The sequence below is a fragment of the Culex pipiens genome, chromosome 3 (genome assembly GCF_016801865.2).
Source record: "Culex pipiens pallens isolate TS chromosome 3, TS_CPP_V2, whole genome shotgun sequence".
Classification (NCBI taxonomy): domain Eukaryota; kingdom Metazoa; phylum Arthropoda; class Insecta; order Diptera; family Culicidae; genus Culex; species Culex pipiens.
In genome coordinates, this window is record NC_068939.1 from 117,521,365 (window position 1) to 117,545,368 (window position 24,004).

Here is a 24,004-nt window from a genome sequence, read left to right on the forward strand (position 1 = left end):
CAGGAAAAATGTAATTGATTTAAGAATTCTTACATAGAGTATTCTTTACTTTTAAAACAAAAATTTAAGATAATAATTACACATGATAATTTCAAAAAAATCAGAAATTCCAAAAATGAAAAAAATCAAATACATAAAAAAATATAAAATAATTACAACTAAAAAAATCCTTAAATTATAAAAAAAACATTTTTTATCATTTTTAAATAAAGATATTCAAAAAATAATTTTCAATCATTTCAATAAATTGTGTTTTAATAATCTTTTTTTTTTGATGCTTCGAATATTGGTAGGTTTGAATTCAAGTGCAGACTAAGATTAGATTTACAGGATAAAACTAAGGCCGATGCAAATATTTAAAAAAATTTTGTCCCTCGGCCCTGGCCGAGGTCAAGGGGGGGGGGCAAAAAAATAAAAAAATATAAAAATTTAAATAACAAGCCATAGTCTACACATTAAAATGAAAAATGTGTTTTAAAATGCATTTTACACTTGTTCAGTTGTTTTGCAATCATTAGTTTTCAAAAAATCTAAGATCTGACAAAAACAAAAATTGTATCGAAAAAAAAGATTTTGCATCGAAAATTTTTAAAAAATCTCAAGATTTTTTAATAAACCCAAACATGCTAAAAATGATTTAAAACGCAGAAGAATGTATTTTAATTTGATTTCAGCTGGTTGCACTTGAATTTTCATTAAAATTTTGAAGTTTATTGTAAAAAAATTTTTTTTGCCCCCTGATTTTTCGGGCCAATTTTGAAGGGGGGGGGGGGGGGGGGGGGGGTGAAAAAAAATTTTAAAAATATTTGTACCAGCCTAATCAATTGATGAATTCTTACATAAAGTTTTCTTTATTTTTAATTTAGCAAGGTTTCGTAAATATAAAATTTCTAAACCATTCCTAGAGTCAAGATATTGCTTGAACAAACATCGAATTTAATAAATGGTTACAATCTTAAATTATTAAACATGTATATAGATTAAAATTTTATTAAAAAATTATCTTTAGAATTGAGATCTGATTAATTTTTTTTGTCATGTTTTAAAATTTTATTTTTGCTCAAATTCTGGACCAATTTTCAGAATACAATGAGTAATGAATTTGAAAATGGCGTTTAGTCGGAATATTAAAGTTAAACATGATTCGTTTTAATGTTTGATGCAATCGAGGAAAATTTTAACGGTTACATATGCATTTAAAAATGGTTACATATGCATTATTAACAACTCTTCCAGTGAATATTTTGGCGTTAAAAATTAATTTAATACATTTTATCTAAATTTTTTAACACATTAAAATTAAACACAGGCACTGATTTTTTTTTCTTCAAATATATATTTATTATAGGCCTACACAGAAAAAAAATGTGAATTTACTCGACACGGAAAAAATGAATCACATGTAAACTCAGTTGATGTAAACTTGAGATTCGACGTAATTTTTTTTTTGTTGCCATGGAGACACTTCAGAAGCTGAAATTTCAACGATTATATTTTTTTGTATTTCATTAAAATTATTTATTTTTGAGAGCACCAGGAACTTCGCAAAATATGAAATGGCTTCAATAGCTTAGAACAATTAAAATAAAACATTGTTTAAGTTTGTTTATAAAATTTTAAGAAAAACAAATATTCCAGTTATGAGTTTTATGTTGTGCTAGAAAAAATGAAAAATGTTAGATAAACCATCACAATTATCACACAGCTGAAAATGTAAATCCAGACGGTTTAAAATTTCTCTCAGTATAAAATACAGAAAACATAATACTTATGGTTAGATAAATCGATATTTCTTTTAAAAAAAAATTATGCTTTCAAAAATTTGATTCAAGTTAAGTATATTTTAAATTTAGCGACGTTTATCACGAAATTGGATTACAATTAAACAATTCAAGAAAATGTAAAAAAAAAACACTTTCTCTACTCCTTTAATACTAACTAGCTTTAGAATAAAGAAAAAATGACGAACGAGTTTCTTCAATAAATACATTGATAACTTAATTTGAAAATCTTCGAAAACTTTTTTGCATGCATTACATTAAAATTTTACAATTCATCTCAATAATTATACCACAAACCAAGTGATGGTATAAATGATTTGCTGATTTTTATACTCCTTGAATATTTGCACCTAAGCCCCCCCCGAACAAAAATCCTGGCTACGGCCCTGACGCAACGCGAATCCCGGATATCTCCACCATCTCTACCTTGTCCACTGCCACTCACAAGTTCGTCTAGAACTAGCCGATAAGAATTAGACGGAAATCCTCAAAAGACGAAAAAACGCGGAGCGAAAAATCCTGATTCCAAAATTAACTCTTCAAACAAATATTTGAAAAAATGTCAATAATTTTTTGTTCCTTCAAAAGATACAGAAACGAAGTTGACTTTATAGCTGTCGGCCACCATTGCTAGTACTAGCCACTAGTGTCTTCCTTTTATCTACAAGGACTTCGCCGCCCTGGGCTCCTAAGTGTTTGAGTACGGCCCGGAGCGACGACGCCGGATACCCATATTTACACAAAGAATTTTAGAGCGCCCGCCGTGGGATTCGAACCAGCAACCTCTGGATTGGTAGTCCAGATATTTACGTACTATTTTTGCATGGACAGCTGCCAAAGTTGTATGGAGACTCGTTTTGGGGAATCAATGTCACAAAATGATTTTTTGGTTAAAAATGTTTAATCTAATCTAATCTAATCAGACCCTAGCGCAGCCAATCTTTCGAAGGGATCCTGGAGAGTGCCTTAGGTTAGATGACGCCTAGCACTCTTCTTGTCATTTATTAACATTTGTAGTGCGCCATTGCATTGAAATGCATTGAGACATCACAAGCGTTAAAGCGGCCAGGCCTACTGCGTAAAGCCGTATCGCAGAGATGACTCGTAATTGGGTTGAGTTCGAGCAGTGAGTGTTCGAACAACAACACAATTCTGAATCGACAGGGGAGGAAGAAGCGTGGGGACACACCACCATACGCTCCGAGATTTTGGTTGTATTCTTTGGGAGCTCCATGCTAAGTAGGTTTGATACTCCGGGACCCTCTGGGATGGGACATTGTATTTCCACGAATGCCCTGGACACTATTTGCCGTGGTTATATTTTTTTGGTTAAAAATGTTTAAGCCAAAAAAATAAAATAAAAAATAAAATAAAAAAAAAAAACAAATAAAAACTACTTCAGGATTTCGCAAACAATTGCATTGCATTGCTATGGTATGGTAAACAATAAAATGGGTGAAAACAGTATAAGCGAGTTAACAGTCACATTCTATTTGTGATAAATCGTGTGTTCCAGTGAAATTGATTAGCATCATTCCGTGTGTTTTACTGAATGCAAATTGTTTAGTTTTAAATCTTCGGTAAAATGAAATAAGTCGTAAAAAACACCGTAAAATCGTTGTGACATCAGAAGAATTAATCGTTCCAATGACTTCTGCTGAGTAAGACTCGTCCAACCAACAACGTTTAGCATCAGGTACACGCAAAGAAGACCTTGATTTGGTCGGTGTGTGTGTGTCTTTGATCTTCGTCAGAGTATCAACAAGCAACTACCTGCTGATGAACTGTTGATTCTGCATACAGTAATAATAATATTGACATATTTGCGTCTAGGCAGCCATAAAAATTGTGTGACATTTTCTTAAGCTTCCGGTTTTTGTTTGGGGGACATTCGGTCACACCTGGCCAACATAGGCTCATGAGTCAATCTGGGCTGACCCAGAGAAACTGTAAAGTTTTATGATTTAAGCGTGAACTTCGTGGGCATGAACTCTCCGGGGGCAACTTCCATGAGTCACAACCACCCAAGTTCAGAGCATTTCCCATGAGTTTAGGTTCTTATCAACCCACATAAAATCGTGGCCACCGCCAACAAATGGCAATGACACTTGGCACAGACCCCAGACGAAATGCATTAAGTTGATATTTTTTTCAAGAGTTGGCGACTCTCACTCTCTTGGGGACGCGTATCGTCCTACGCGTCGACAGTCAACAAAACGGTGATGAGAAGTTGTTTGTTCTGAGAAATGAGGAACTTGTCCAAGCAAGCAAGTGGGGGAAAAAGGAAGAACCGTTTAATGTAGTAGTCCATACGGGCAGACGATTTGCAATTTGAGGGTCAGCAGACTGCTGGAGACGCTGGCATGCCTTCAGAGAGATGATCACTTGAGTTGAGCTGGTTTCGTCTGCTCATCTGGAGTTGGTCCTACGTAAACAATCATTTCCTCGAGTGGTTGTTGCATTGAATTGTATTGGTGGTGGGTGTAGCATAAAATAATAATATGTTTATTTAGAAGAAAGACCACAAAATGATACTCTGATTCATATTGTGGTCTTTCTTGGTGGAGTTTTCTTTTGTCAGTCATCGTTTCAATTTCTTAAAGATAATTTTATACCTTAAATCCTTATCTATGGTGTGTTACCCACACCACAATTCGTGCCTTCCATTTTATAAGAACACATTTTTTTTTAAACAAGAGTGTCGTTTGAGTGAAAGGGATTCACTCTTGTTTACAGAAGTTATGTGCCATTTTGAAATGATGGGCTCCAATTTAAATTTTCCACACTTGAATTGTGGAATGATCCACAGATTTTAGATTCAATTTGTATTTAAATTTATATGAGCTTGAATGAGTCATTTAACCTTATTTAAAATTTGTGCGAAAAAATGGCTTAAATTTGCGTCACATTTGCGACATTTCCTCAAGGTTTGCCGTCATCACCTGCTGCTGCTGTGACCTACTGATGCAAAGGGGCATGTGTTGACGTATGTTAACCCTCAACAGGGTGAAACATTTGTTTTTTGTAATGATTTTTTATTAATCATTTTTCTTTTATGTATCTTAATAAAAAAAATTAAGTTATTCCGAATTCAAATAGAGTGTAAAATTCATGCATCTTCTAATTTTTCAGTTTAATTATTTGTAATCCATTAGATGTTCAACAAACTCTATTCAAGTATTTTCTCATATCCTGTAAAATATTCGATTCAACAACAGATTCAATCAACAGTGAGTAGTTCTCTAGATTTGCGCAATTAGCTGTGTGATTTTTAAATTTGTATTTTTTTATTTGGATTAAAACTTTGTCCATACTCCTTACATTCCCTATGCCGCAATTTTGCATGATAAATTTTTCAATACAAGTCTCCATACAATTTTGCGATTTGGTCATACAAAACTGGTAAGTAAATATATGGGTAATTCTCTACCAACTCACACGAAATCGGGAAAAGTTGCCCCGACCCCTCTTCGATTTGCGTGAAACTTTGTCCTAAGGGGTAACTTTTGTCCCTGATCACGAAACCGAGGTCCGTTTTTTGATATCTCGTGACGGAGGGGCGGTACGACCCCTTCCATTTTTGAACATGCGAAAAAAGAGGTGTTTTTCAACAATTTGCAGCCTGAAACGGTGATGAGATAGAAATTTGGTGTCAAAGGGACTTTTATGTAAAATTAGACGCCCGATTTGATGGCGTACTCAGAATTCCGAATAAACGTATTTTTCATCGAAAAAAACAATAAAAAAGTTTTAAAAATTCTCCCATTTTCCGTTACTCGACTGTAATTTTTTTTGGAACACGTCATTTTATGGGAAATTTAATGTTCTTTTCGAATCTACATTGTCCCAGAAGGGTCATTTTTTCATTTAGAACAAAATTTTTATTTTAAAATTTCGTGTTTTTTCTAACTTTGCAGGGTTATTTATTAGAGTGTAACAATGTTCTACAAAGTTGTAGAGCAGACAATTACAAAAATTTTGATATATAGACATAAGGGGTTTGCTTATAAACATCACGAGTTATCGCGATTTTACGAAAAAAAATTTTTGAAAAAGTTACTTTTTGCGTTTCTCTTTGGTTCGTCGTCCGTGTCTGTCGCGGGTGACCATGAACGGCCATGATCGATGACGACCAACTTTTTCAAAACTTTTTTTTTCGTAAAATCGCAATAACTCGTGATGTTTATAAGCAAACCCCTTATGTCCATAAATCAAAATTTTTGTAATTGTCTGCTCTACAACTTTGTAGAACATTGTTACACTCTAAAAAATAACCGTGCCATGTTAGAAAAAACACGAAATTTTAAAATGAAAATTTTTGTTCTAAATGAAAAATGACCCTTCTGGGACAATGTAGATTCGAAAAGTATATTAAATTTCCCATAAAATGACGTGTTCCAAAATTTTTTACAGTCGAGTAACGGAAAATGGGAGAATTTTTTAAAAAAAATAGCGTTTTTTTCGATGAAAAATACGTTTATTCGGAATTCTTAGTACGCCATCAAATCGGGCGTCAAATTTTACACAAAGTCCCTTTGACACCAAATTTCTATCTCATCACCGTTTCAGGCTGCAAATTATTGAAAACACCTCTTTTTTCACATGTTCAAAAATTGAAGGGGTCGTACCGCCCCTCCGTCACGAGATATAAAAAAACGGACCTCGGATTCGTGATCAGGGACAGAAGTTACCCCTTAGGACAAAGTTTCACGCAAATCGAAGAGGGGTCGGGGCAACTGCTGTGTGAGTTGGCGGAGAATTACCCATATGAAAATCTGTATCTTGAGATGGGATTTTCTGATCGATCTGGTGTTTTCAACAATGTTGTAGATTATAATTAGATTCATTCAGAAAAAATAGTTGCTCTCTAAAAAATACCAATTTTTTTATTTAACTTTTTTTTTACAAAAGATTTGGATTTCCAAAACACGTGTTTTTTAATTTTAGATTTTTTAGTCGAATTATTTTTGAAAAGAAAACTATAATTGTGTCCCTGAGGCTTTGAAAATCAGACAATTAGTTTCTGAGATACAGTCTCACAAGGTTTGAATTTTAAAAATAAAATTGTTAAAAATTTGGTCTAAAATAAAAAAAGACAAAATTATCGAAAATATATAATTTGAGAACGGTACATTTTATCCAAACAATTGAACAAGTACTTATCGATTGCAAAATCTATTCGATTTTTTGAATGTTTTTGTCGTTTTCCAGAGATTTTCAAACAATCACTTTAAAAAAGAAGCACCAGTCCCCTAAAAAATGTAAAGAAATTGGCAAATTTTAAAAATATAATTTTTAAAATTCAAGTTTTAGAGATAAAAAAGTTAAATAAAAAAAATCATCTGTTTCGTGTACCGTAAAACGGGGTGACTTGGATAAGTTTGCAATTTTCCGCAAATTAAAGAGTACAGTTAAAATACGTACGGAATGGTTTAGAAACATACTGACCCTGGTAGAGAAGTGTTCAAAGTACCTTGAGAAGTACTTTTCATAAAATTTTGAATAGTTTAAAAAGTTTGTTAACTACAGTTAAAAAATGTTGATGAAAGTCATTATTTTAAACTTCTCAATGTGTCATGATTTTCTCAATGAACATGATTTTAAATCGGAAAACGGAATGCATTTTCGGATTCTTTGGACAATTTTCCACTAGAAGAAGGTTAAATAAGTTTGTAAATAATAAATAGCATGTGTTATTTAAACACAATTAAAAACAAATCTCCAAATTTATAGGCAATTTCAGTAGAACAAATTTCATATAAAATGAGAAAACTTTTGATTCTTGCTTCGAATTCAGTTTAAAATGCAATATAATTTGATATTTGTATAAACAAAACTAGTTTAAACGAATTTCAGGCAAAATTCCGACTTTTTAACAATTTTATCTAAAATTTATATGTATTGAAAGCTTTTAAACTTAGTTAACTAAATATAAACATTGATTTTTTTTTCTTAAAAACTATATCAGCTACTTAAGTAATGGTACATTTAACGTACAGATATATTCTGAACATCTTAAATATGATTTAAACAAGAAAAACTATGACTTTGATAGTCATAGTCACCACGGAATTTAAACTAAGAATTTTTGACGTAACTATTTGTCTAAACAATTATTGAAAAAACTTTTTTTTCTAAAATAGTGCATAGACTTTGTGTAACATACTTCAGTACATGTTTTAAAAATAATAATCTTGAGAAAAACCTTACCTGTTGGAAAATATTCCAAAATGAAATTGTAATCCTATCTAAGTCACCCCGGTTTACGGTACCTGTATTTTAAAAAAGTCCTAATTATAACCTACAACTTAGCCGAAGACACCAAATTGATCAGAAATTCAATCTCAAAATGAATAACTATATAGCCATTTTGTATGACCAGTGACCACCACCCAAAATTGTATTAAGACCGAGTTTTTCACCGATGTGAAACAGGTCGTATCGAGGTGCTCCGATTTGGATGAAACTTTCAGGGTTTGTTTGTCTATACATGAGATGAACTCATGCCAAGTATGAGCCCTCTACGACAAAGGGAAGTGGGGTAAAACGGGCATTGAAGTTTGAGGTCCAAAACACATGAAAAATCTTAAAATTGCTCGCATTTCCGTAAAACTTCATCAATTCCAACTCTCTTAGATGCATTCGAAAGGTCTTTTGAAGCCCTTCAAAATGTGCTATAGACATCCAGGATTGGTTTGACTTTTTCTCATAGCTTTTGCAAATTACTGTTAAAAATTGATTTTTTTTAAACCTTAATAACTTTTGGCAACAGCCTCCAACACCCATACTCCCATAGGTCAAAAGATAGGTAATTTCATGGACTACAAGCTTACGTTATTAACTTTTTGGCCAATCGCAGTTTTTCTCATAAATTTACGATTTTTCTAGAACAAACATTTTACAACGTTAGTTTTTGCCCTGTAGGCCAAGAAGACGGCACTTTTTGGTCTCAATTTTGTCATATTCGGAATCCTCAGAAAATTTTACATTAGATTGAGGTGTTGGAATTTTGAATTTGATTGGAAAAAATGCCATTTAGAATTAATTAAAATATTATTTAGAATTTTGTCGGATTAGGGGTAAAACAAGTTTTCGCCTACTTGATACAGCATTTGACGTATTGATCATAGGGTAAATAAGATCTATTTCTTTTTTCAAAAATGTTTTATTTAATTATTTTTTAAATCAAAATTAAAACTCCAATACTTCTAACTTACGTGAAATTGACCGAGGATTCCGAATATGACAAAATTGAGACCAAAAAGTGCCGTCTTCTTGGCCTACAGGGCAAAAACTAACGTTGTAAAATGTTTGCTCTAGAAAAATCGTAAAACTATGAAAAAAACTGCGATTGGCCAAAAAGTTAATACCGTAAGCTTGTAGTCCATGAAATTACCTATCTTTTGACCTATGGGAGTATGGGTGTTGGAGGCTGTTGCAAAAAGATATTAAGGTTTTAAAAAAATCAATTTTTAACAGTAATTTGTTAAAGCTATGAGAAAAAGTTAAACCAATCCTGGATGTCTATAGCACATTTTGAAGGGCTTCGAAAGACCATTCGAATGCATCTAAGAGAGTTGGAATTGATGAAGTTTTACGGAAATGCGAGCAATTTTAAGATTTTTCATGTGTTTTGGACCTCAAACTTCAATGCCCGTTTTACCCCACTTCCCTTTGTCGTAGAGGGCTCATATTTGACATGAGTTCATCTCATGCATAGACAAACAAACCCTGAAAGTTTCATCCAAATCGGAGCACCTCAATACAACCTATAGAACAAACCGAGCAGAATCTACAAATACTGCCTCTTAAGGGACTTGTACGAAAAAAAATGATGCAAAATGACTTCTTTTGACACAAGGAAAACAAGAACGAAGTTTCATTTAAATAAATAAATACAAAGAAAAGTCGATTTGCGAAAATGGTTCAGAACCACATCGCAATGACATTTGTGAACAAACTCTTCCCAACATCTACGCTTTGACAATGTAGGTCAGCCAAAATTATCTCAAAAACATTTCTCTAAATTTAGAATCACACTCATCACGCACCAGACTTAATGGTTGGCGATCTCTAAAAAATCCAAATATTTGCCCAGCTTGAAACCATTATTTATAGCTCAAGCTCTCATAATCGCCATCATCTTCACCGACTCTGAGCTCAGCGCTCGATGGATTGAACTCTTTAGAGTTTACTCGATCTTCAAGTGTGCATTCACCGTTCTCCACAAGCGAGTTTTTTTTTCAAGTTCCTTTCCATATTCAAGGATGAACGCGTTTCCGCTCCCGCTCCAGACCGATTTCAAGTTCAATGCATCGTATAAGGGAAGGTTCGGCGCTCTGACAATTGCTCTGGGCGAGCCCGATCGAGTATGGCGAGGTTTCCTGTCTAACCGTCGATTGACCACCTCCCCTCTGAAATTTAATTTTTATAAATGATTCAACAGCTCGCCACTCAACGGTTAACTGTCGATTGTTATAAGGACGAACAACTATTCCTGCGATTGTTCCTGTTGAGAACTGAGGTGAAACTTGTTCTTCGCATAAAATGTAACAAGGATAAGTGTGTCACTTGGCCAGGGAATACGTTAAAAAGTGAAAGGAAATAAGTCAACTTGTCCTTTTCATTGTATCGCAAAGACAAGTAAAAGGGTTTTTGGCAGTAACTTGTTAACTTTAAGTTAATTTATTCTTGAAAATTTTGGGTGAAGATCAGTCTCTCGTCCAAGTTCAAGCTTTTAACAAATATTACGAAATTCGATAATTTATTCTGTCTACTCACCTTTTCCAAACTTTGTAATAAATAAGCAACGATTCGAATATTTAGCATAAATTATCCCAAGCCACCACACCAAACCACCAATGAACAGTCAATATCTTGCCAAATAAAAGCTGTAATCCTACAAGAAAGGGTCAACAGCCTCCAATTAGGTCGAGAGTGTCGAAAGTGTACTACTTTCACTTTAAAGTTGCATTTTTTTACTTCCTCTCATTAGCCAATTTTCATCGGTCGAACGCATCTCGTCGTCGATTGGCTAAATGTCAATCAATAAAAGTAACCACCAAAAATCAGCCCCAAATCAGCAAGACGCAGCTGCCACCAACTGGTTTTTAGTTTCACGTGTCGGACCTTCTTTTTTTTAGGACAGCACATGGTTGTGACGACGACGCCGCCCGGTGTTTTTGCGGCGAACCTGTTTGTTATATAATTTATAGACGAAAATGTGCCAAAGACATAAGTTTTGGCAAGAAAGGGTTAGATCATCTCGGTGTAGGAAGTTCGGTAACGATTTGCTCTCGAAAAAATCAGGTTTTTTTGCACGTGTTTGAGTTTTATGATTTTTGATTCGTGCCAATCACCAAAAAGTATTTAAAAACTTTTTTTCTCTTGATATTAAAACAGTTATTATTTTTAAGTTTTTCTATTCTTCAAAACAAACTGTTCTTGCTTGTTGTTATATTTTTTAAGTCGTTACATTCTTTCAAACTTGAGCAGTTCTTTAAAAAAGTCTGATTTTTAAAATATTTTGTAAGTAGTCTAGCTTTTCAAAAAACAACCTTAAATTTTTGTGGAAAACCATTCTATCTAATATAGGTCATTTAAAAAAAACTGGCTGGTTGAAAGTTTAAAGTATTTTAAACTATCAATCTTCGTCCTTTCGACGTTCTTCCTCTCGACCTTTTGTCTATTTTCAACCTTTAGTCCATTCCACATTTTGTCCATTTGACCTTATGGCTTTCGACCTTTTGTCATACATTCAATTACTCTTAGCTTTAAGAAAATTGTAATTAGAAAAGCCGACTCGGCCCGAACTAGTTCCCAGTACTGAAAAGGAAATAATTCAAATCATTTAAGGCTGGTACAAATTTTATTTAAAGTTTTTGTCTCCTTCCCTCCTTAATCAACTTAAAATGCATTCCTCTGCGTTTAGAATCATTTTAAGCATGTTTGGGTTAATTTGAAAATCTATTGAATTTTTGAAAAAAAAATTGATGTTTATTATCGCAAAAAGTTTGTTTTCGCTAAAATTTTTGATTTCGTCAAACCTTACATTTATTGAAAACTAATGATTGCAAAACAACTGCAATAAAAAAACTTTTTTTTTCATGTAAATGTTGAAGCTATGGCTTGTTATTTCAATATTTATATTTTTTATTTTTGATCGAAGTTTCGATATTTTGAAAAACCATAATTTGTAGTGACTCAAAAATATAGTTTTTTGGTCCAACAAAACATAAAAAACAATTTTAATATCTGATAGGAGCAATTCTCTCAGATTTCGGTCATTCGATTTTTTTGTATTTTTTAATCTGGCTGAAACATTTTTGGTGCCTTCGGTATGCCCAACGAAGCCATTTTGCATCATTGGTTTGTCCGTATAATTTTCCATACAAATTTGGCAGCTGTCCATACAAAAATGATGTATGGAAATTCAAAAAATCTGTTTCTTTTGATCGAATTTTTTGATCGATTTAGTGTCTTCGGCAAAATTGTAAATATGGATAAGGACTACACTGAAAAAAATGATACACGGTAAAAAAAATTGGTGATTTTTAATTTAACTTTTTGTTAATAAAATTTGCAAAAAAAACACTATTTTTGTTAGCGGACTGTATACAATTGGCCTACTTTGTTCGTCGGAACCAAGTGGCCACACGTGAGAGACGGCTTTCCGGCGGATTAAGGATCGCGCGCGAGGAAAAATGAAACACGTCTTGCTCTCTTCAAAACTTCTTCGGACTGATATTCATTGTTGTTTGTTTTTCTCCCACTTCAACGCAAAAAGCACGCAACGACGCTCGCGTTGACAGACCGGCCGCGCACCGAGGGGTCGACCGCAGGTATTCCGCAAACATACTCCCCGCCTTGAGACAGCGTCTCAATTCGGAAGCGGACAGATCTTCTGTGCCGAGCACAAGTACTCGAACATTCCTCGACGCAGCGTCACTTCCCGAACCAGCCCTGCTCGATCCGGATGAACTGCTACGACCCGGGCCAGTTCCCAGGCTGATGGTGGTGTGCTGTTATTCTTGACCAGGACCAGTTTCCCTGGCTTGATGACCTTGCTTGCGTCGCCGTCCAAGAATGGGTACATGGTGGCGATTGCACCGTCTGCACCGGAACGCTTCTTGTTCTTCGGTCGCTTCGTAATTGATCCGTCCAGGTTGTTATGTGTCGTCGTGATTGTGGGAGTCCTCTCGTTGAGAACCGCGATGTGAGTACTTATCCGACACGGATTCGTGATCTTACCCGCCACCATCCAACCGAAGATAGAACGCTGTGCTACGGGGATTCCTTGTTGATTGTGGACCTGTCCTGCTCGCAGGATGGACAAGAAGACATCTGTTCCGAGAATCACATCCATCTCGCTTGGACTGTTGAAGTCCGGATCCGCTAGTTCCAGCCCCTCCAGGAAGGGCAGATCCGCTACGCTGAAGCGCTGGTTCGGCAGGGTTGCCGTCAGCCTTCCCAACACGTAGGCTTGCGTGGTGAGCTTGGCTTCTCCGTTGAAACGCGAAGACATCACCAGCGTAACTGCGCCGGCCGTGTTGCCGACAATTTCCCCGTTTACTCCAGATACTTCCAGAGAGACCTTCGTGCGCTTCAATCCAATGCGCTTGACGCATGCCTCCGTGATCAAGGATGCTTGTGATCCACTGTCGACGAGGCATCGCACCTGGTGCAACTTGCCGTCCTTTCCCTGCAGGTTCACGACCACCGTAGGCAACAGTGCTGCCGTCGACGGGCCGTGCTTGTTCGCCTTCGTTTGGGCTGCGTTCGCTGAGAACGACCAGACCTCTTCCGCCTCCTCCGGAAGTTGTGGACATAAGTCGTGGTCCGTCTCTTCCGGTTCATAGCCTTGAAGCTGCTGCTGATAGCACAGCATCGTGTGGTGCCGTTGATTGCAATCGGGTTTGTGGCACGTTGACTTCGAAGGGCACTTGCTCGTTGTGTGGGACGGCTTAAGGCAGTTGAAGCACAGCTTTTGAGAAAGAACTAGTTCCCGCCTTCCGTCCACGTCCATGGCCTTGAACTGCTCGCAGTGGTACGTCGGATGACCCTCGCTGCACTTCGCACAGCTCGCAAAAGCGGTTGTGTGCAAAACGTGCATCCCCTTCTTCGTCGAATCGGAGGCCGGCTTCTTGCTAAAGGCCAAACATGTCTCCAAAGCATCGCATCGCTGCTGCAAAAACTCCAAAAACGCGGCAAAAGTTGGGTTCTCGATGTTGATGATCCTTTGCGCCCACAGTGAGCGCGTCTCTCGGTCCAGCTTCTCAAGCAGCAAATGGATGAGCCACGGGTCCCGTGACTCGTACTCCCTTCCCAGTGCCTTCAGCTGGCGAACGACGTCATCGGATGTTGCCACGAGTTTCTTCAACCCGTTCGAGCTCGTGACTTGTTGCTGGTCAACGAACTCCCGGACAAGGGCAAACACCGTGTATTTCTTTTTGTCGTAAAACGTCACGAGTGCATCCCACGCCTCGCGGTAGTTGTCCTCGTTAATCGAAAACGAGTCAACCTTCCCCTTCGCCTCCCCATCCAGGTATGAAAACAAGTACTGCATCTTGACCGAATCCCGCAGGTCGGTCCGGTTGTGGATTGTGCACTCGAAGAGGTCCTTGAATGAGCGCCAATGTTTGCGCTCCCCGGTGAACTTTGGGATGTCGATCTGTGGAAGCTTGACGACGTTTTGGGGTACCGAGTTCGATACCTGGCTCCCCGCCGCTAGCGCCAACGGTTGCGGTGTTGGTTTCTGGCACTGCGCGAGAAGCATCTGCTGCTGCGATTCCAGGAGCGCCCTGACGGCGTCCCGCAAATCGTTGTCCTGCCGGTTTTCCGATCTGTCTTCTGGCTCTTCCACATGTTGGTCCAAGTACTCCGTGTAAAGGTCCTTGATCTGGAAGTACGCCTCCTCGAACAGGATTCGGTGGTTGAACACCGTGACCACTTCCTCCAGGTTCGGCGTGGCCTCCTCGATCTCGGTCTGAATGCCTTCGAAACACCGAGCGAGGTCGGTCAACTTGTCCCGCCGTTCCGCCACTTCACCGAGGGACGGATTGCGGGTTTTGATGGCATTCGCGACGGACAACTCCCACTTCACCTTCGCGAGGATGACGCTTGGCTTGTTGGTGAGGGACTTCAACCGCTCTGGATCCATATCCGTGCCGCGAAGGACCAAATGTTAGCGGACTGTATACAATTGGCCTACTTTGTTCGTCGGAACCAAGTGGCCACACGTGAGAGACGGCTTTCCGGCGGATTAAGGATCGCGCGCGAGGAAAAATGAAACACGTCTTGCTCTCTTCAAAACTTCTTCGGACTGATATTTATTGTTGTTTGTTTTTCTCCCACTTCAACGCAAAAAGCACGCAACGACGCTCGCGTTGACAGACCGGCCGCGCACCGAGGGGTCGACCGCAGGTATTCCGCAAACAATTTTTGTGTTTTATTTTTATTTTTTGATATGTTTCAAAATGGCCAAAATTTTGATATCACGCCCTTTTGAAATGTTAGTCTTGGTTTAAATTTTTGAAAATATTGTTGCTGAGATATCAACGTTAGAAAACGGTGGGTTTTTGGGTGAGACATAGAAACATCAATTTTCCTGTTTTTAAACCTTTGCATGGCAATATCTCAGCAACTAAGGGTCGTATCAGCAATGTTCAAAAAAGCAAAATATAAGAATTTTCTCAGCTTTTCAAACATATTTTTTTCAAAGGTGGACAAACATGTGCACTTACCTTAAAAAATTAAAAACTGCTACTATTTTCAAAAAAATCACCTAAAAATGGATTTTACTTGAAAACGGTGAACTTTATGAAAATTTCACTAAAAGTTCTTGATTGCAAATTTGATTTTACATCGAAAAATGAAGTTGAAAAATTTTTGGGACCAATACTTCGATTTTTTTTAAATCAGTATTGATTCAAAAATTCATAACGCGGTCAAAGATTTTTTGCACAACCTGGAAATTTCTGAAAAGTTGGCTTTTGATGTCTCCTAAAACATATAAAAAAACTAACATAATCCACCTATGTGGTTGATGCCTTCCTCACTTTTTACCAAAAATGAGTAATATGAGTGGTTTGGACACACATTTCAGCTTTTTTTAGTTCCAGAAAAAAACACAGATATAACTTATGTGGTAATAACTCGAGACAGGGTTGCCAGATCTTCAATGTTTTGGACTCATTGGAAAGGCCTTTCAATTACCTAACCAACGATGGGTCAGATGATGGTTCCGGACATAGTTTACATACATTTCTGTGAGATCCGGCTTCAAAAAAGTACATAAATATCACTTAAGTTGTCATAACTCGAGACAGGGTTGCCAGATTTTCAATGTTTTGGACTCATTAGAAAGGCCTTTCAATTACCTAACCAACGATGGGTCGGATGATGGATCCGGACATAGTTTACGTACATTTAAGTGAGATCCGGCTTCAAAAAAGTACATAAATATCACTTAAGTGGTCATAACTCGAGACAGGGTTGCCAGATCTTCAATGTTTTGGACTCATTGGAAAGTTCTTTCAATTACCTAACCAACGATGGGTCGGATGATGGATCCGGACATAGTTTACATACATTTAAGTGAGATCCGGCTTCAAAAAAGTACATAAATATCACTTAAGTGGTCATAACTCGAGACAGGGTTGCTAGATCTTCAATGTTTTGGGCTCATTGGAAAGTTCTTTCAATTACCTAACCAACGATCGGTCGGATGATGGATCCGGACATAGTTTACATACATTTAGGTGAGATCCGGCTTCAAAAAAGTACATAAATATCACTTAAGTGGTCATAACTCGAGACAGGGTTGCCAGATCTTCAATAATTTGGACTCATTGGAAAGGCCTTTTGATATCCTAACCAACGATGGGTCGGATGATGGATCCGGACATCGTTTACGTGCATATAATTGAGATCCGGATATTTGCGAAAACACATTTTTATACATAACTTTTGAACTACTTATCGAAACTTCAAACAATTCAATAGCGTTGTATAGGACCTTAAACCAAGTCGAATGCAACTGGTTCGATCAAAATCGGTTCAGCCAGTGCTGAGAAAACTCAGTGTGAATTTTGGTCACATACATACATACACGCACACATACACACACATATACACACACACATACACACACACACACAGACATTTGTTCAGTTTTCGATTCTGAGTCGATATGTATACATGAAGTTGGGTCCAGGAGTTTTGAATAAAAAGTTCATTTTCAGAGCAGGATTATAGCCTTACCTCAGTGAGGAAGGCAAAATAGTGTTTTTGCAAATCAAGTTTTAGTGACACAAAGTTAAATTAAAATCACAATTTTTTTACTGTGTTTTTTTTTCAGTGTAGTCCTTATTACACCTACCTACAACTTTGCCTAAGACACCAAATCGATCAAAAAATTCCTTCAAAAGATACAGATTTTTGAATTTCCATACATCATTTTTGTATGGACAGCTGCCAAATTTGTATGGAAAGTTATATGGACAAACTAATTATGCAAAATGGCTTCTTTGGGCATACCGAAGGCACCAAGAAAGTTTCAGCCAGATTAAGAAATACAAAAATTAAAATTAAAGAAAAAAGACCGATATGAATATGATATCTGATATGATATCACTCATATATCAACAACATTGCTGACGTTTCAAATCGACCAAATACAGATTTTTCGATAGTTAGCAAAACATTTGATATGACCTGAACTCCCAAGCTCGAGAAAAAGGGGCATTTTTATATCGAAACTCTCCCTTTTTCTCGAGCTTTGGGAGGTCAGGTGTTTAAAATACAAAATAAATACGTTCGAAATAGTATGGAAACAAAATGAGTTTGGTGTTTTGGGATACGTACACCCAAACGGTGTTCCCATAATTTTGCTAGAAACCTGCATGAAAACTTTCTTCATACAGTTTGCGGTACCGTAAACCGGGGTGACTTTGATAGGATTTCAATTTGTTTTTAGAATATTTTCCAACAGGTAAGGTTTTTCTCAAGATTATTATTTTTAAAACATGTACTTGGGTAGGCCACACAAAGTCCATGCACTATTTTGGAAAAAAAGTTTTTTCAATAGTGTTTAGAAAAATAGTTACGTTAAAAATTCTTGGTTTTAATTCCGGGGTGACTTTGATAGTCATAGTTTTTCTTGTTAAAATCATATTTAAGATGTTCAAACTTTATTTGTACGTTAAATGTACCATCACTAAAGTAGCTGATATAGTTTGTAAGAAAAAAATCAATGTTTATATTAAGTTAACTAAGTTTATAAGCTTTTTAACAAAATACATATAAATTTTAGGTAAAATTGTTAAAAAGTCGAAATTTTGCCTGAAATTTGTTAAAAATAGTTTTGTTTATAAAATTATCGATTTATATTGCATTTTAAACTGAATTCGAAGCACGAATCACAAGTTTTCACATTTTACATGAAATTTGTTCAACTGAATTCGCCTATAAATTTGGAGATTTTTTTTAATTGTGCTTCAAAAACACACATTATTTATTATTTACAAACTTATTTAACCTTCTCCTAGTGGAAAATTGTCCAAAGAATCCGAAAATGCATTCCGTTTTCCGATTAAAAATCATGTTCATTGAGAAAATCATGACACTTTGAGAAGTTTAAAATAATGACTTTCATCCACTTTTTCTTAACTATAGTTAACTAACTTTATAAACTTTTCAAAAATGTATGAAAAGTTCTTCATGAGGTACTTTGAACACTTCTCTACCACGGTCAGTATGTTTCTGAACCATTCCTTACGAATTTTAATTGTACTCTTCATTTTGCGGAAAAATCGCAAACCTATCAAAGTCACCCCGTTTTACGGTATATGGGTTTGAAAATATTGCCCGATACCGACGGTTGTCTGACTGTGTTGAAAAAAAGTTCAAGATGGTATGTCAGAGACATAACCGAAAGACATAGGACCAAACAATTTGAATGTGTTTTTGGATTGCTAGTGAAATCTGAAATAAGATTATTTTATTTTGTTTAATAGATTTGTCGGCAAAATTGTGATAAATGTTCTCCCAAGGTGAACCTTCCATGAGGGCACCGGCAACTCCAGGTTGTGGCCACTACGGTCAAAATGTAAATTTTAATGTTCAGTATCAAAAACCATGAATTTTGATACCCATATTGCCACAACTCGTATGGTTCTGTAAAAAAACCTCCGGGTCCCGAGGGAACCTTTTTTGAGGGCACCAGCCACTCCAGGTTGTGACCACTACTGTCGAAATGGCCATTATTATGTTCAGTATCAAAAACCATGAATTTTGATACCCATATTGCCACAACTCGTATGTTTCTGAAAATGTCCCTAAGGCCCCGGGGGAACCTTCTTTGAAGGCAACGGCCACTCCAGGTTGTGACCACTACGGTCGAAATGTCAATTTTCATGTTCAGTTTCAAAAACCATGAATTTTGATACCCATATTGCCACAACTCGTATGGTTCTGTTAAAGACCCTCCGGGCCCCGGGGAAACCTGCTTTGAGATCACCGGTCACTCAAGGTTGTGGCCACTACTGTCGGAATGTCAATTTTCATGTACAGTATCAAAAACCATGAATTTTGATACCAATATTGCCACAACTCGTATGGTTCTGTAAAAAAACCTCCGGGTCCCGAGGGAACCTTTTTTGAGGGCACCAGCCACTCCAGGTTGTGACCACTACTGTCGAAATGGCCATTATTATGTTCAGTATCAAAAACCATGAATTTTGATACCCATATTGCCACAACTCGTATGTTTCTGTAAATGTCCCCCCAGGCCCCGAGGGAACCTTCTTTGAGGGCACCGGCCACTCCAGGTTGTGGCCACTACTGTCGAAATGGCCATTATTATGTTCAGTATCAAAAACCATGAATTTTGATACCCATATTGCCACAACTCGTATGTTTCTGAAAATGTCCCTAAGGCCCCGGGGGAACCTTCTTTGAAGGCAACGGCCACTCCAGGTTGTGACCACTACGGTCGAAATGTCAATTTTCATGTTCAGTTTCAAAAACCATGAATTTTGATACCCATATTGCCACAACTCGTATGGTTCTGTTAAAGACCCTCCGGGCCCCGGGGAAACCTGCTTTGAGATCACCGGTCACTCAAGGTTGTGGCCACTACTGTCGGAATGTCAATTTTCATGTACAGTATCAAAAACCATGAATTTTGATACCAATATTGCCACAACTCGTATGGTTCTGTAAAAAAACCTCCGGGTCCCGAGGGAACCTTTTTTGAGGGCACCAGCCACTCCAGGTTGTGACCACTACTGTCGAAATGGCCATTATTATGTTCAGTATCAAAAACCATGAATTTTGATACCCATATTGCCACAACTCGTATGTTTCTGTAAATGTCCCCCCAGGCCCCGAGGGAACCTTCTTTGAGGGCACCGGCCACTCCAGGTTGTGGCCACTACTGTCGAAATGGCCATTATTATGTTCAGTATCAAAAACCATGAATTTTGATACCCATATTGCCACAACTCGTATGTTTCTGAAAATGTCCCTAAGGCCCCGGGGGAACCTTCTTTGAAGGCAACGGCCACTCCAGGTTGTGACCACTACGGTCGAAATGTCAATTTTCATGTTCAGTTTCAAAAACCATGAATTTTGATACCCATATTGCCACAACTCGTATGTTTCTGTAAATGTCCCCCCAGGCCCTGAGGGAACCTTCTTTGAGGGCACCGGCCACTCCAGGTAGTGGCCACTCCAGGTAGTGGCCACTACTGTCGAAATGGCCATTATTATGTTCAGTATCAAAAACCATGAATTTTGATACCCATATTGCCACAACTCGTATGTTTCTGTAAATGTCCCCCCAGGCCCCGAGGGAACCTTCTTTGAAGGCACCGGCCACTCCAGGTTGTGGCCACTACGGTCGAAATGTCAATTTTCATGTTCAGTATCAAAAACCATGAATTTTGATACCCATATTGCCACAACTCGTATGTTTCTGAAAATGTCCCCCCAGGCCCCGGGGAACCTTCTTTGAAGGAACGGGCACTCCAGGTTGTGACCACTACGGTCGAAATGTCAATTTTCATGTTCAGTATCAAAAACCATGAATTTTGATACCCATATTGCCACAACTCGTATGTTTCTGTAAATGTCCCCCCAGGCCCCGAGGGAACCTTCTTTGAGGGCACCGGCCACTCCAGGTTGTGACCACTACGGTCGAAATGTCAATTTTCATGTTCAGTATCAAAAACCATGAATTTTGATACCCATATTGCCACAACTCGTATGTTTCTGTAAATGTCCCCCCAGGCCCCGAGGGAACCTTCTTTGAGGGCACCGGCCACTCCAGGTAGTGGCCACTACTGTCGAAATGGCCATTATTATGTTCAGTATCAAAAACCATGAATTTTGATACCCATATTGCCACAACTCGTATGTTTCTGAAAAGTTCAAGATGGTATGTCAGAGACATAACCGAAAGACATAGGACCAAACAATTTGAATGTGTTTTTGGATTGCTAGTGACATCTGAAATAAGATTATTTTATTTTGTTTAATAGATTTGTCGGCAAAATTGTCATAAATGTTCTCCCAAGGTGAACCTTCCATGAGGGCACCGGCAACTCCAGGTTGTGGCCACTACGGTCAAAATGTAAATTTTAATGTTCAGTATCAAAAACCATGAATTTTGATACCCATATTGCCACAACTCGTATGGTTCTGTTAAAGACCCTCCGGGCCCCGGGGAAACCTGCTTTGAGATCACCGGTCACTCAAGGTTGTGGCCACTACTGTCGGAATGTCAATTTTCATGTACAGTATCAAAAACCATGAATTTTGATACCAATATTGCCACAACTCGTATGGTTCTGTAAAAAAACCTCCGGGCCCCGAGGGAACCTTTTTTGAGGGCACCAGCCACTCCAGGTTGTGACCACTACTGTCGAAATGGCCATTATTATGTTCAGTATCAAAAACCATGAATTTTGATACCCATATTGCCACAACTCGTATGTTTCTGTAAATGTCCCCCCAGGCCCCGAGGGAACCTTCTTTGAGGGCACCGGCCACTCCAGGTTGTGGCCACTACTGTCGAAATGGCCATTATTATGTTCAGTATCAAAAACCATGAATTTTGATACCCATATTGCCACAACTCGTATGTTTCTGAAAATGTCCCTAAGGCCCCGGGGGAACCTTCTTTGAAGGCACCGGCCACTCCAGGTTGTGACCACTACGGTCGAAATGTCAATTTTCATGTTCAGTTTCAAAAACCATGAATTTTGATACCCATATTGCCACAACTCGTATGTTTCTGTAAATGTCCCCCCAGGCCCTGAGGGAACCTTCTTTGAGGGCACCGGCCACTCCAGGTAGTGGCCACTCCAGGTAGTGGCCACTACTGTCGAAATGGCCATTATTATGTTCAGTATCAAAAACCATGAATTTTGATACCCATATTGCCACAACTCGTATGTTTCTGTAAATGTCCCCCCAGGCCCCGAGGGAACCTTCTTTGAAGGCACCGGCCACTCCAGGTTGTGGCCACTACGGTCGAAATGTCAATTTTCATGTTCAGTATCAAAAACCATGAATTTTGATACCCATATTGCCACAACTCGTATGTTTCTGAAAATGTCCCCCCAGGCCCCGGGGAACCTTCTTTGAAGGAACGGGCACTCCAGGTTGTGACCACTACGGTCGAAATGTCAATTTTCATGTTCAGTATCAAAAACCATGAATTTTGATACCCATATTGCCACAACTCGTATGTTTCTGTAAATGTCCCCCCAGGCCCCGAGGGAACCTTCTTTGAGGGCACCGGCCACTCCAGGTAGTGGCCACTACTGTCGAAATGGCCATTATTATGTTCAGTATCAAAAACCATGAATTTTGATACCCATATTGCCACAACTCGTATGTTTCTGAAAATGTCCCCCCAGGCCCCGGGGAACCTTCTTTGAAGGAACGGGCACTCCAGGTTGTGACCACTACGGTCGAAATGTCAATTTTCATGTTCAGTATCAAAAACCATGAATTTTGATACCCATATTGCCACAACTCGTATGTTTCTGTAAATGTCCCCCCAGGCCCCGAGGGAACCTTCTTTGAGGGCACCGGCCACTCCAGGTAGTGGCCACTACTGTCGAAATGGCCATTATTATGTTCAGTATCAAAAACCATGAATTTTGATACCCATATTGCCACAACTCGTATGTTTCTGTAAATGTCCCCCCACGCCCCGAGGGAACCTTCTTTGAGGGCACCGGCCACTCCAGGTAGTGGCCACTACTGTCGAAATGGCCATTATTATGTTCAGTATCAAAAACCATGAATTTTGATACCCATATTGCCACAACTCGTATGTTTCTGTAAATGTCCCCCCACGCCCCGAGGGAACCTTCTTTGAGGGCACCGGCCACTCCAGGTTGTGGCCACTACGGTCGAAATGTCAATTTTCATGTTCAGTATCAAAAACCATGAATTTTGATACCCATATTGCCACAACTCGTATGTTTCTGTAAATGTCCCCCCAGGCCCCGAGGGAACCTTCTTTGAGGGCACCGGCCACTCCAGGTTGTGGCCACTACGGTCGAAATGTCAATTTTCATGTTCAGTATCAAAAACCATGAATTTTGATACCCATATTGCCACAACTCGTATGTTTCTGTAAATGTCCCCCCACGCCCCGAGGGAACCTTCTTTGAGGGCACCGGCCACTCCAGGTTGTGGCCACTACGGTCGAAATGTCAATTTTCATGTTCAGTATCAAAAACCATGAATTTTGATACCCATATTGCCACAACTCGTATGTTTCTGTAAATGTCCCCCCAGGCCCCGAGGGAACCTTCTTTGAGGGCACCGGCCACTCCAGGTAGTGGCCACTACTGTCGAAATGGCCATTATTATGTTCAGTATCAAAAACCATGAATTTTGATACCCATATTGCTACAACTCGTATGTTTCTGTAAATGTCCCCCCAGGTCCCGAGGGAACCTTCTTTGAGGGCACCGGCCACTCCAGGTTTTTTCCACCACCAATTCGACATTTTTCATGAGAACCGCCGCATCAAAGTGGCTTCAACGCGGTCCGCTTCACTCCTTCTGCTGCTGGTGGTTCTTCCTTCTGGTTGCTGGTCCTCTTCTTCTATTGGCCGCTGCTGCTGCTGCTGCTCCGCGCCGGCCCGACGTGCACAGTTCGAGTGCTCGTTCCAAAGTGACTTGCTTTTGCGAAATTTTCTG

General features: G+C 38.5%; 2 protein-coding genes across 2 annotated transcripts in view; one reads left to right on the forward strand and one right to left on the reverse strand.

Annotated features, from left to right (window-relative positions):
• The window catches only part of LOC120417868 (rabankyrin-5), a 60,821-nt gene that overhangs the window by 32,416 nt on the left and 4,401 nt on the right, over positions 1-24,004 (reverse strand). The window lies entirely within an intron of this gene.
• The window catches only part of LOC120417870 (uncharacterized), a 42,499-nt gene that overhangs the window by 16,926 nt on the left and 1,569 nt on the right, over positions 1-24,004 (forward strand). The window lies entirely within an intron of this gene.